Consider the following 12,964-nt stretch of genomic DNA (forward strand, 5'->3'; position numbering starts at 1 on the left):
GAAAAAGAGCATTTCCTAGTGCTCCATGTTACAGCCAGGACATGCTGGGAGAGAGGCTGTAATGGTTAAAGAAGAGGCCTGCCCTGCATTCGAACAAAGGGAAGGATGCTCTTAGGGCAAGACTCCACCAGGAGTAAGGAGTTTTCTGCTCCTAGAAAGCAGCTGAATGAAGTAAACTGCTGCTAATGCGACTCAAGTGTAGATGAATTTCTCAGCAGTCTTATTAAATTAAAAACACAGAGCCAAATATAGGGATGAAAGCCTTAGAGATCAGAGAAATAGTGAGAACCATCAACCAACCTTACTTCACCAGCTCTCAGGTTCCAAAATGCCCCGACTTCCTGTCTACCCACGCCTTTATTGCCTTGTTGTTCTGCCCTCTCATTGGCTCTTAGCCTAGCTACCTCACTTCCTTGTCACTGCCTGTCTGTACAGACCTCCAGGTCTCTATGGTTGGTACTGGGATTAAAGGCATGTGTCACCATGCTTGGCTCTGTTCCCTAGTGTGGCCTTGAACACACAGAGACCCTGCCTGCTAAGTGATCAGATTAAGGGCATGTGCTACCACTGCCTGACTTTTGTGTTTACTTAAAAGGCGTTGCTATTTCCTCTGATCTCCAGGCAAACTTTATTAACATACAAATAAAATATCACCACATTTCAGCACAAATAAAATATCACCACACTCAAGGGGTCTTATGTAACATAAATTGCTAAACGGTCTTATTACTAAAAAAAAAAAAAAAAAACCCAGAGCAGATATTGGGGTGAAAGCTGAAAGATCAGAAGAATAGAACAAGCCAGCCACAAGTTCTTACCACTAGGAAGTCCTTAGCCCAAGAGAGCTACTTCCTGTATAATTACGCCTTATATACCTTTCTGTGCCCTGCCATCTTACTTCCTTTCTCCACCCAGCTACATCACTTCCTCTTTCCTCCCAGCTCTATTATTTTCTGTCTGTCTGTACAGACCTCCAGAACTCTATGGTTAACTAGTGCTGGGATTAAAGGTGTGTGTCACCACGCCTAGCTCTGTTCTCAGTGTGGCTTTGAACTCACAGAGATCCGATGAATCTCTCCCTCCCAAATGCTAGGATTAAAGGCCTGTGCTACCACTGCCTGACCTCTATGTTTAATATAGTGACTGCTTTGTCCTCTGATCCCCAGGCAAGCTTTATTTGTTAGAGCACAAATAAAATATCACCACAGTCTAGGGTCCATCACAAGCTGGCAATTGAACTTAGCAGTGATGTCTGTTTGGTGTTGGTTTTAGAAGTTTGAAGAATGCAAGAGTGAAAGAGTTATGAATTCTTCCTCCATTGCCCCAGAGAGGTGCAGAAGCTAGGCAGCATGGGACAAGTGTCCCTGTATGAAGGTCCTGAGAGGCCAGGAGATTGTGAAAGACCATTTCATAAAGCTGTGATACTGAAACCTGGATTGCAGTGGAGACTCTAAAATGTTGGAGATAACAGAACTGTGAAACATCTGCCCCTGTGAGCTGTGTGCAGGATGTAGCACAAGCCCAGGATAGAGATGTGTGGTGCAGGCAGCAAAGCCAGAGGGGCAGAGCCTTCTTGCACTTTGATGCCAGAGGTGGAACTACAGGATTTAGTATGCCCTGCTGAGTTTTGGTCTTGCTTTAATCCAGTATATCCTCATTATGTCCCCCTTTCCTCCCATCTGGAATGAGAATATATATTGTTCACCCATTGTATGCTGGAAGTATTCAACTTGCTTTTTTATTTTATGGGAAATTATAGTTAATAAAATGCCTTGAGTCTCAAAAGAGACTTTAACTCAGGCTCTTGAACAGCGTAGAGACTGTGAAAGACTATGGGGACTTTTGAAGTTGGATTGGATGCATTTTGTACTGTGCTATGGCCATGAGCCTGTTGGGGCCAAGGAGTGGAATGTGATGGTTTGAATAAGAAATATTCTCTCCATAGGCTTGGGCATTTGAATCGTTGGTCCTTAGTTGATGGTGCTGTCTGGGAGATTTAGGAGACATGGCATGGCTGGAGCAAGGATGTTACTGAAGTGGGCTTTGAGGGTTTCTTGCTCTCCACCCACATCCAGTTCTTCCTCTCTGCTTCTTGCGTTTGAGATGTGATTCTCAGCTCGCACACCTGCTGCCATGCCTTCCACTTCCTGCCGTGCTCCCCACCGTAATGGACCCTTATCACCATGCTCCCCACTGTAATGGACTCTTGTCACCGTGCTCCCCATCATAATGGACTCTTATCACCGTGCTCCCCATCATAATGGACTCATCGCCATGCTCCCCACTGTAATGGACTTATATCACTCTGAAGCTCTAAGCCCAAATGAACTCTTCCTTCTGTGAAGTTGCCTTGGTGTTTTATTACAAATAACAGAAAAATCTGTCTGGCTTTTCACATGGGTAATGGAGATTTGAATTTGCATCCTCATGACTGCTCACAAAATACTCTTACCAATGAGCCCTGAGGTTGTGAAGTTCTCTTATAGATAGAAGACATTGAATAATTGTGTAATATTCTGTCACTCCTGTTATTGGTCAGAACTAGGATTAGAGGTATATATAGGAAGATCATATGTGAAACAAATGAGATTAAGTGTAAACACTGAAAGGGCTGGAGAGATGGCTCATCAGTTAAGAGGCTCCTCAGTTGCTCCTACAGGGGACCAGAGTCCAGTTCTCAGAGCTCACAACCACCTGTAACCCCCATTCCAGGGGATCCAATGCCCTCTTCTGACCTCTGTGGACACTACATGCATATGGTACATTAATGTACGCTGGCAAAACAGTCATACACATAAAATGAAATGAATCTTTAAAGAAAACACTGAAATCTTCCATTTGAATTGAAAATATTGAAGCCAATTTTATTTTATCTTAGAACAAATATATTTCGTAGCTATATCAACTAAAAAGTCCCATAGACAGTGACTCAGCCAGCATCAGTGGGTGCACCAAGCTCTCCAACGTGTTCTCAAGGTCTGTTTTCACTAGACAGATGTATATGCTATAAAGATGAAAAGTAAACCTTCCCACTGGACATGTCAAAATGTCAGATTCTAGATTCACCTCCTGTCAACCACACCAGAATCAAAGCAGTGTGGCTCAGAAACCCAGAGCCGACCCGAAGAGGTTTCACTGGCCAGAAGGAGGACAATTTGAACATCCATAAAAATAATAACTGCATTTATTGGGTAAATTTAAATGTATCGAGTATATTCAGATCATGGGCAAAAATTACATTTTTTTCTGTGTTTAATGCTGTTGAGGATCAAATCTAAGACTTAACATATCCTGAGCCTGTCCTCAGCACTCAAAATGATACAAAAAAAAAAAAGGAGGAAGAGGGGGGAGGGAAAGGAGGAGGAAGAGAGGACAGGGAGGAGGAGAAAAAAAAACAAACAAACAAGTTGGTGGCTGGTGAAGGAAGCCAGCAGAATCATTCAGCCTGTGAACTGAAGTGCAAACAACATAGCGTCTGCCTTGCCTTTCCTGTCTCAAGTCCATCGCACGTGGTCCAGCAGAAGATAACGGAAGTTTCTCTTTAAGAATTCTGTCCAGCAAAGAGACTAGGGTGATGGCTCAGTCAGGAAAATGTCTGCCGTACCGCACAACCATGAAAACCTGAGTCTGGATCCTTAGCATCCAGGTGAAAATACAGGTGTGCCGGGGTGCATCTGTAACCCCAGCACTGGAGGAGGTGAGCAGAGGCAAAGCCTGAATATTTGTTATCAGCCAGTCTAGCTGAGTCATTGAGCTCAAGGTTCACAGAGACACTGTATGAAAAAATAAGGTGGAGAAGCATCCAGTCAAGTAAGATACCCAGAGTCTACTGAGATCTCAGTATAAATGCACACTCATGAAAGAACACACACTCACACACTCCTAATAATAAATGAAGAAGAAATGACAGAATCACAGGCTCTATGTGCAAGCATGAACCTGAAGGATAGATCAGCAGGTGAGACAGTGGCCAGGGAATGGCTGCTCCCAAGTTAGGGTTCCAGGAATTCAAGCCACCAAAACATACCCAGATGGAGTATGTATCTGACAGCGTCTTTGTAACCTGCTGCTAACTTACAGGAAGGGCAAAGTTCACAGGACACAATAAGAACAATCCAGAAAACTCAGAAAGTGGGAAAATTCTAGGAAATAAGATCAGGTTTTTCAACAAACTGAAAGAAAAAAGATGGAACAAAATTTACAGGTTTGGCTTATTTTAATAAGTCAAACCAATTACAACCTGCCACTCATTCTGGAATCCTGGTTCAAACAAGTGGGAAAACAGTTATAGCACTTGAAATGACTGGGCATTTGCCCACTCTGAATAGTTTTAATTGTTAGTCTCTTAGTTGGCAAACAAAGTAATGGGTTTCCTTATGGTATTTCCATGCCACTTTGTTTTCCTTGGTCCTCCTCCCTCCCCCCCCCCACCCCAATCTGGCACCCCCTTCTCCCAGTAGCCCCCACTGCACATATATTACTCTTTTCAACCTCTCTCCCTTAAGGCCTCTTTCTACCTTCTCATGGTCTCATTATAGCTTATATAACACACACACACACACACACACACACACACACACACACACACACACACACACATCTAGGATCTGTATAAGAGAGAATGCACGTGATATTTGTCTTTCTGAGTCTGAATTACTTTGATGAATATAATGATCCCCACTTGCACCCATTTTCTTGCAAATATCATGATTTTATTTTTCTTTATGCTGATGGAAATTCTACTGTGTATAGATATAACTTTTTCTTTCACTATTCATATGTTAGTAGATATCTAGGCTGATTTCTTTCCCTAGTTTTAATAAGCAGAGAAGCAATAAATATGGCTATGCAAGTATCTGTGATAGGACCTAAGGCCTCGGGGTGTTTCCCCAGGAGTGGTACAGCTGGATCACATGGCAGTCCTAGTTTCTATAACTTGAGAGGCTTCGGCACAGATCTTCACAGTGCCATACCACTTTACATTCCCAACAGTGTCTAGGGACTCCCTATTCCCCACCTCTTCTCCAGCTTGACTTGTTTTCTTGATGACAGCCACTGTGACTGGGGTGAGATGGAACCCCTGAGTATCTTTCATTTGCATTTCCCTGGTGGCTAAAGATGTTGACCACTTTTGAAAATGTTGATTTGAGCCACTTGGGCTTCTTGCTTTTGAAAACGGTCTTCTCCACTCATTAGCCCATTTATTGATTGGAAGATTGGGGAATTTTGATGATTAAATTTGAAGTTCTTTATATATTCTTTTTGTTAACCACATGTCTGAAGTGTAGTTTTCAAAGAGTTGTTTCTATTCCTTGGCTGTCTCACTCTGCTGATAGTTTTGTTATGGTGCAGAAACCTTTTAATGCCATGTAATTCCATTTGTTGATGATCTTGAGATTATGCCCCATGCTGTTGGAGTCTTTCTGGGGGAGGTCCTTAGTCTTTATCTTCTGTCTTCCCTGTGTTTTCCTCTGGCAGCTTCAGCATTTCAGATCTTTGACCTGTTTGGAATTGTTTTTGTGAGAGATAGGCTTCTAGTTTAATTCTCCTGCACATGAGTACACGATTTTCCCAGCACATTTGTTGAAGAGTCTCTTTTTCTAGTGCATATTTTGACACCTTTGTCAAAAACTAGGTAGCTGAACCTGTGTGGGTTTATTTCTGGACTCTCTATTCTGTTTTAATGTTTTTGTGCCAGGACCAAGGCTAACTTTGTTACTGTTGTCCTGTAGCATAATTTAAGATCAGGGATTATGATACCCCTAGCACATGTTCTACTTAGGATTTCTTTGGTTGTAAGGGGCCTTTTATATCTTCATGTGAATTTTATCAATTTTTTTAGTTCAATGAAGAATGTTGAAGGAATTTTGATGGAACTGCATTGATCTGTATAATATTTTTGATAGTATTGCCATTTTGTGGAAAAATGTGTTTATTTTGAAATTATTTAAAATTAGAAAACATGTTAGAAGGAGAAAAGAAAAGAAGAATACAAAGTATTTAGGCAAATTTTTACTTCATGAGCTTCTCACATCATCACTGTTCACTAGTTCCTGAGATGAGGAAGTATCAGCCACCCACAATACTATTATTTATAGGGATATGACATCAGTTTTGCAAGGAAGCCCTTAAATCCCATGGTAGAAAATCCTATTGCTGTGACCATGGCAATTGTCTGGGATTCTTTTCTATCAAGTTTAACCAAGCCAAATTGAGTCCTTTACAGACTGCCAACATTGCTCACCAACTGTGTTACCTGAGCCATGATTGTTTGCAGGATGGCTGTTTGAGAAGCAATATTACCACTTTTACTACATCACCTCTGCCAATCCATGAGCATGGAAAGTCTTTCCATTGTCTAGTGTATCATTCGGTTTATTTTTGCAAAGTCTTAAAGTTTTCATTGCAGAGGTCGTTCACCTCCTTGGCATAGTTATTCCTTGGAATGTTTTGAAGCTCCTGTGAAGGAGATATTTTTCCTAATTTCTGTCTTGGCAAGTTTGTTGTTGCTGATTAGAAAAGCTACTCATATTTGTATGTAGGCTTTGTATTGTAACAGAATGTACTTATCTGATAAGAGTTGATGGCATTCCTGGGACCTCTTGGCATGGTGTCCTGTTATATGCAGATAGGAGTCCCGTGGTGTCCTCCTTCTTATTCCTTACCCCTGCTGTTTCCTTCTCTTGTCCCATTGTTCTAGCTAAGACTTGAGCACGGAACTGAATAAGAATGGAGAAGGTAGCCACCTTTACCTCAACCCAATCTTCAGAAGTCTGTTTTCCCTCATTTGGGAAATGTTGGCCAGAGGACTGTCAGGAGTAGCCTTGATTGTGTTGACATATGTTCTTTCTGCACCTTGTTTATCAAGGATGTTTACCATGAAGTCATGTTAAACATTGAGAAGTGCCTCTTCTGCATGTGATTTCTGTCCTTAGGTCTGTTTATGTATACATTTGTTGATTTGCCTATGTTGAACCAATTTCTCATTCCTAGGATGAAGCCAATTTGATCACTGTATATAATCTTCCTAATGGCTTTTTAATTAAGTTTGCAAGTAGTTATTGGGAATCTCTGCGTCTACGTTAGGTAATCGGCTGAATTGGTTTATAGTTTTCTTTTTCTGTTGTGTTTTCCTCTGGGTTTGGTATGGGGTAACACCAGCTCTGTAGACTGAATTTGGTAGTGTTCCTTTCTATTTTGTGTTCTGTCTTCCTTTAAAGCTCAATAAGATTCAATAGGATTTAGCAGAGAATCTATCTGGTCCCAGGCTTTGCACTGTGGAAAAACTTTAAATTACTGCTTTAGTCTCGTTGCTTCTTATAGGTCTAAGTTGATTCTATCTCCTTGATCCAATTATTTTTTTAACTTTTATTCTTCTCACATATATTACACACTAACCGGTTTCCCCTCCCTCCACTCCTCCCAGTCCCTTCCCCTACCTCCCCTCTCCCCCAGATCAACTCCTCAGTTTCCCATAAAAAAAAAAAAAAAAAAACAGGCCTCCCAGGTATATCAACCGAACACGGCCTAACAAGATACAGTAAGACTGGGCACAAACGTTTATATCAAGGTTGGATAATGCAACCCTTTAGGGAAAACAAGGATCCCAAGAACAGGCAAAAGAGCCAGAGGCACCCCCCTCTCCCATTATTGGGAGTCCCAAGAACAGAAAGCTACAACCATAAGGTATATGCAGAGGACTTTGCTCAGACCCATACAGGGTCCATGTTTGTTGCTTCAGTCGGTGAGAGCCCCCATGAGCCCTTCTTAGTTAATTCTGTGGGCCGAGTTCTTGTGGTGTCCTTGACTCCTCTGGCTCCTACAACCCTTCCTCCCCCTCTTCTGTGGAGTTCCCTGAGCTCCACCTAATGTTTGTCTGTGGGTCTCAGCATCTGCTCCTATCAGTTGCTGGATGACGCCCCTCTAATGCCCATTGAGCTAGGCACTGATCTGTGAGCATAGCAGAATGTCATTGGGAATCATTTCGTTTACTTTTTTTGCCAATTGTTTTTGGTCCTATGTTGGTTCTCTGGGCTGTCTTGCCTCTGGTTCCTGGCCATCCAGACAGTGTCAGGTGTTGGGCTCCCTCTCACGGCTTGGGCCTCAGGTTGGACCAGTCATGCTTTGGCCACTTCCACCAGCTTTGCACCACCACTGTCCCAGTCCATCTGGTAGGCAGGACAGATTGCAGGTCAAAGGTTTTGTGGCTGAGTTGATGCCCCAGTCTTAACTGTTAGGAGCCTTGCCTGATTATAGAAAATGGCCAGTTCACCCTTGATCCAGTGTGTTAAAGAAATTTACCCATTTCTTCTAGATTTTCTATCTTCTTGGAATATGTTTTCAAAGTATTCTCTAATAGCATCTGGATTTCATCACAGCAATGACTCCCTTTTTGGCTCTAATTTTATTACTTTGTGTTTATTTTCTTTCTCGTTCTTTTGGTTAGTGTAGCTAGAATTTGTCAGCCATACTTAAAACCTCTTCAAATAACTCTTTAGTAGATCCTGTGTATTGTTCTTGTAATCTATGTCTCATAATTTCTGCCTTCATCTTTATTTCTTGCCATCTACTACTTTGAGTCTGGCTCCTCTTGTTTTTCTAGGACCTTGAGTGACACCTAAGATTACTTAAGATTTATCTGATATTTTTAACGTGATCATTTATGGCTGTGGAACTTCCTCTTCAGATTCTTTGAGCTGTATCCCAGAGGTTCTGTAAGTTATGCTCTCATTTTTTCACCCTCTGAGTATTAGTTTCCCTGAAGAATTATCATTAATTTCTAAGTGGTGTGATAGTATTAAGGTTATATTCTAGAGTCTTTTAGAAAAATACTCATCTACATGTGGATAAAATAATGTTAAAAGGGCTTTTTTTTCCAAAATGATGTGTAAAGGGGAAATTGTTGGAAGTATGGAAGAAATAATATAAATTGATTGTTGCCGTAACTGAGTAGTCCATTGATGTTTATCATGTATTCTTTTGTCTACTTCTATACATATTTAAATTTTTTCATTGAAAAATATTTTAGTTACACTTAGAGTGTGTGTGTGTGTGTGTGTGTGTGTGTGTGTGTGTGTGTGTGTGTGTATTTACATGGGTACGTATGCTCTATGAGATGTCTATGGATGTCGGAGGACAATGTAGGGGGAGGGGAGTCACTTCCCTCCTTATACCATGTGGTTTCCAGGGATCAAACTCAAGTTGTCAGTTTTGGCTGCATGTACCTTCACCTGCTGAACCATCTCACTGGCCCCAGGAAAAATATTTGTAAAATATGGACATCACTGTTTTCTATCTCAATTCAAAAGTATAGGAATCTAACTAGACCTGTAATTCCAACACCTGCTAGTGCTCATGAGGTTGCAACAGGACAATAGCAAGTTGAAAGGCAGCCTAGGCTGCCTTGTGAGACTCTTTCTCAGAAAGAAATCCAAAAAGGAGGAAGAGAAGGAGGAGGAAGGACAAGAAGGAGGGAGAACGGGAGGGGAGGGATACAGTCATCCATAAATCAGAGCATTGAAAGGCCGTTTACATTATTTTTTCTAGTTTCCAAGACAGGGTTTCTCTGTGTATCCTTGGCTGTCCTGGAACTTGATCTACAGACCAGGCTGGCCTCGAACTCACAGCGATCCTCCTGCCTCTTCCTCCCGAGTGCTGGGATTAAAGGTGTGTGCCACTACCGCCCAGCTATTTATAATTTTCAGTGCCCCGATTTCTCATGTGTGTTAATCCACCCTGTCCAGTGCCCTAAGAGCTGGCCTGGCACAGTGCCAGTGGTCCCTGAATCAAAAACTGTGCCTTTCTCCACTCCGTCTGCATCTGCTGTACAGGTGGAAGGGGCTCAGAACCCACACGTGCCTCCTTCCAAACCTGGGCCTAAGTGGTAGCTGGAGCTGCCCATCATCGTTTCTAGAGCTCTCTGCAGTCCCTATAGTAACAAACTTCCAGATATTTTAGAAAATGAACTTTACCAAGGAAGAGATGGAAAAGGCCGTGTGGCCAAGGTGAAAGATCTGCATCCTGGGAGCCAGGTATTGCCGTATCCACTTTTGTTTGGTTGTTAGGCAGCCCTGTCTATTGTCATCCCCCAGCCTCACTGCCTGTTCCTTCTCTCTTGCTATCTCACCTGCTCCTCATCCAGGGCTTTTTAGTTGGAGTTTTCTGGATACATTGCTTGGTTGCAGCCGCAGTTACTCAAAGGTCAGTATGTGTTCCCAGCGGTAGCACATGGAAACTTGCTTTGAGGTTGATTGTGCACATGGGACACTTTGTTAACCTTACGCCCTTTTATTCTAAGATTCTCCCAATTTTCATCTTAACTAAGACCATGAGTGCCCTGGAAGCTTTATCTCACTCATGTAACATACACAGAATCTAGTCTCAGTGAATTTGTCCCAAGTCACAGGGATGGAGCAAGCAGATGGACTAGACAGAGACACATTGTCATCTGACCTAAGATGCTATGTATACCCCCAATGTTACCTGTGCATCTGCGAGCTTCTCACCAGAATGGGCTCCTCCATTGCAGAGCAGGATGGATTGAAGCGTGTATGACCCTTTTTTATGGTTACTCCTCATAGGAGGGATATGTGCATACATCAGTGACAGAGCAAAGATACTCAACAGCTGCGTGTCTCAAATCTATGTTACTAATGATAACAATAGGGTGTGTTCATAACACATCATTTTCTTTCATCCTTTCAGCAATTTTGAGAGGCAGGGCTGTTCTTAGCCTCATTTTTCAGATCAAAAGAGCAAGCAAGACTCCAGGGAACCACTCATTTGCCCAAATCAGGGAGTTAAGATACAGTGGAGGTTCACACACGGTGAACCACCGGCCCCCAGCCTGTGCTCCACCCGGGGCCTTTACTTGACCCTGAGTCTAGGCTGCACTCCAGGCCTGTGCTGCTGCCCTAGCCCTTCGTGCCTCTACTCTGCAGGCCGCATCTTCAGAAAGATCTACATGAGTCCTGCTCCGCACTGACTCGGACAACCCTGACCTGAAGGTAGCTGTCCCTGAACATGTCTCTGCAGCAGCAGAAATGTGAGTCCCTAGCCTGCCTCCCAGCATCAGTCAGCAATTCTGGATGAGTTCCAACACCTGCTATCCCCTAGTAGGCTCATGCCTACACTGAAAACGGTCCTCTTCTGTTCATCAGTGTATATGTACTCATTTCTTTGTAAAATTCTTTTAAAATCTCATATGTGTACTGTGCTTACATAATTGCCCCACCCCACTTTTAACCCCTCCAATGCCCCCTCAAATTCATGCCCTCTTTTGTTTTATTATTTTATATAATATATATATATATTTTATATATATATAATGTAGAAATAGAAATGTGTCAGAGTCACACACAGTGGCACACACCTCTAATCCCAGCACTCTGGAGGCAGAGGCAGATGGATCAAGGCCAGCCTGTTTTACAGAGTGAGTTCCAGGACAGCCAGGGCTGTTACACAGAGAAATCCTGTATTGAAAAAACAATAGACAGATAGGTAGGTAGGTGGGTGGGTGGGTAGGTGGATGGATGAATGAATAGATGGATAGATAGAAAGATATAGATGATAGATAGATAGATAGATAGATAGATAGATAGATAGATAGATAGATAGATAGATAGATAGATAGATAGATAGATGATAGATAGATAGATGAATCAATATATAAGTGCAACCTATCACATCTACTTAGGTTGCTCATATGTATATCTTTTTAGGGCTGGCCACTTGGTGTTTGGGTAACTAATTAGGGAGCTCATTACTGGGGAAAGACTGATTTTCTCCCTCTCAACAGTCATTAATTGCTTGTAGTTCTTCATTTAGAGGTAGACCCTTATGAGATTTCCTCAATCCACTTTCACATGACAATGGGTGTTGCCCATTAAGCAATCATATTGTTGAGATTTCATGGATAAAGCTTCCCTGTCATGTCTCAAAGGCACTATCTCATAGCAGATGTCCTGGCCTTCTGGCTCTTACAATCTTCCTGCCCCCTCTTCCACCATGTTCCATGAGTCTTAGTTATGGGGGTTCTTGTCAATCCCATAGATGTGAGGAGAAAGACCACCAACCCAAGTAATAGTCAAATTAACTAAAGCAAGTAATTAATTAAAGCAAGCTTTTTGTATTCACATGCAATCCTGTCTTTTCCCAAAGGCAGGATTCAAGAGATCAGCATTGTACATGGGAAAAATAAGGGTTTTTATAGCTCAGGATCAGGGGCTTTCAAAATGAGGAATTTGGAAGGCAAATAGGTAGACTTATAGAAACAGAACATAACAAGTTGGCCATAACAACTTCCTGAAACAAAGACATGGCTTCAAGGTGATCATAACAAGGTAGTCGCAACAATATGGTTATTACAAAGTAGTCATAACAATGTGATCATAAGTCCAATTATACAGCTGCTGATTACCACCAAGATGTGAGTGCTACTATTGCACCTTTAGGGATATCATAATTAGTCTTTCAACTGAAGTTCATAGTGTTCCGTCAACAATATGGACTTACCCTCAAATTCTGACAGTCTACAGTTTACGTGAACTTTGATGAATTTATCCTAAGTGAAATAAGCTAATCACAAAAAGACAAATACTGTGAGGTTTTACTTATAGGAGTATCTAGTCAAACTCATAGAGACAGACAGTAAAATGGAGGTTGCCAGGTTCTAAGGAAAGTAGCAATAGGAGCTGGTGTTTAATGGGGCCAGTTTCCATTTAGGAGCACAGAATGTTCTGGAGGTGAAAGTGGACAGCTGCATCTAATGTCACTGAAGAACTTTGTCATTAAAACGGTAGCTCAGATGACATGTGTTGGCCCTGAAGTTACAAGCAAGGTTTGGAGTTATTCTAGTCTGTGAACGTGACCCCAGGTGCTTGCCAAAAGGAAGTTGAGCCCGTCCTTGCTTGCCAGCCTCCACTTTGGGAGCTGGTGATCAGCTGACCAGGAAGCGCCTGTGGCA

General features: G+C 42.2%; 1 protein-coding gene across 5 annotated transcripts in view; it reads left to right on the plus strand.

Moving 5' to 3' along the window:
• Otud7a (OTU deubiquitinase 7A) overlaps positions 1-12,964 on the plus strand; it is a 304,503-nt gene that overhangs the window by 187,195 nt on the left and 104,344 nt on the right. The window contains exon 1 of one of the 5 annotated variants that reach the window (XM_076544138.1): positions 10,941-11,044. The exons of the other annotated variants lie outside the window; for them this stretch is intronic. The gene's annotated coding sequence lies outside the window, so the exon portion shown is untranslated. Of the gene's footprint in view, positions 1-10,940; positions 11,045-12,964 lie in introns of those variants that run through there. 5 annotated transcript variants of the gene reach the window in all.

This window comes from Peromyscus maniculatus, chromosome 1, assembly GCF_049852395.1.
Source record: "Peromyscus maniculatus bairdii isolate BWxNUB_F1_BW_parent chromosome 1, HU_Pman_BW_mat_3.1, whole genome shotgun sequence".
Classification (NCBI taxonomy): domain Eukaryota; kingdom Metazoa; phylum Chordata; class Mammalia; order Rodentia; family Cricetidae; genus Peromyscus; species Peromyscus maniculatus.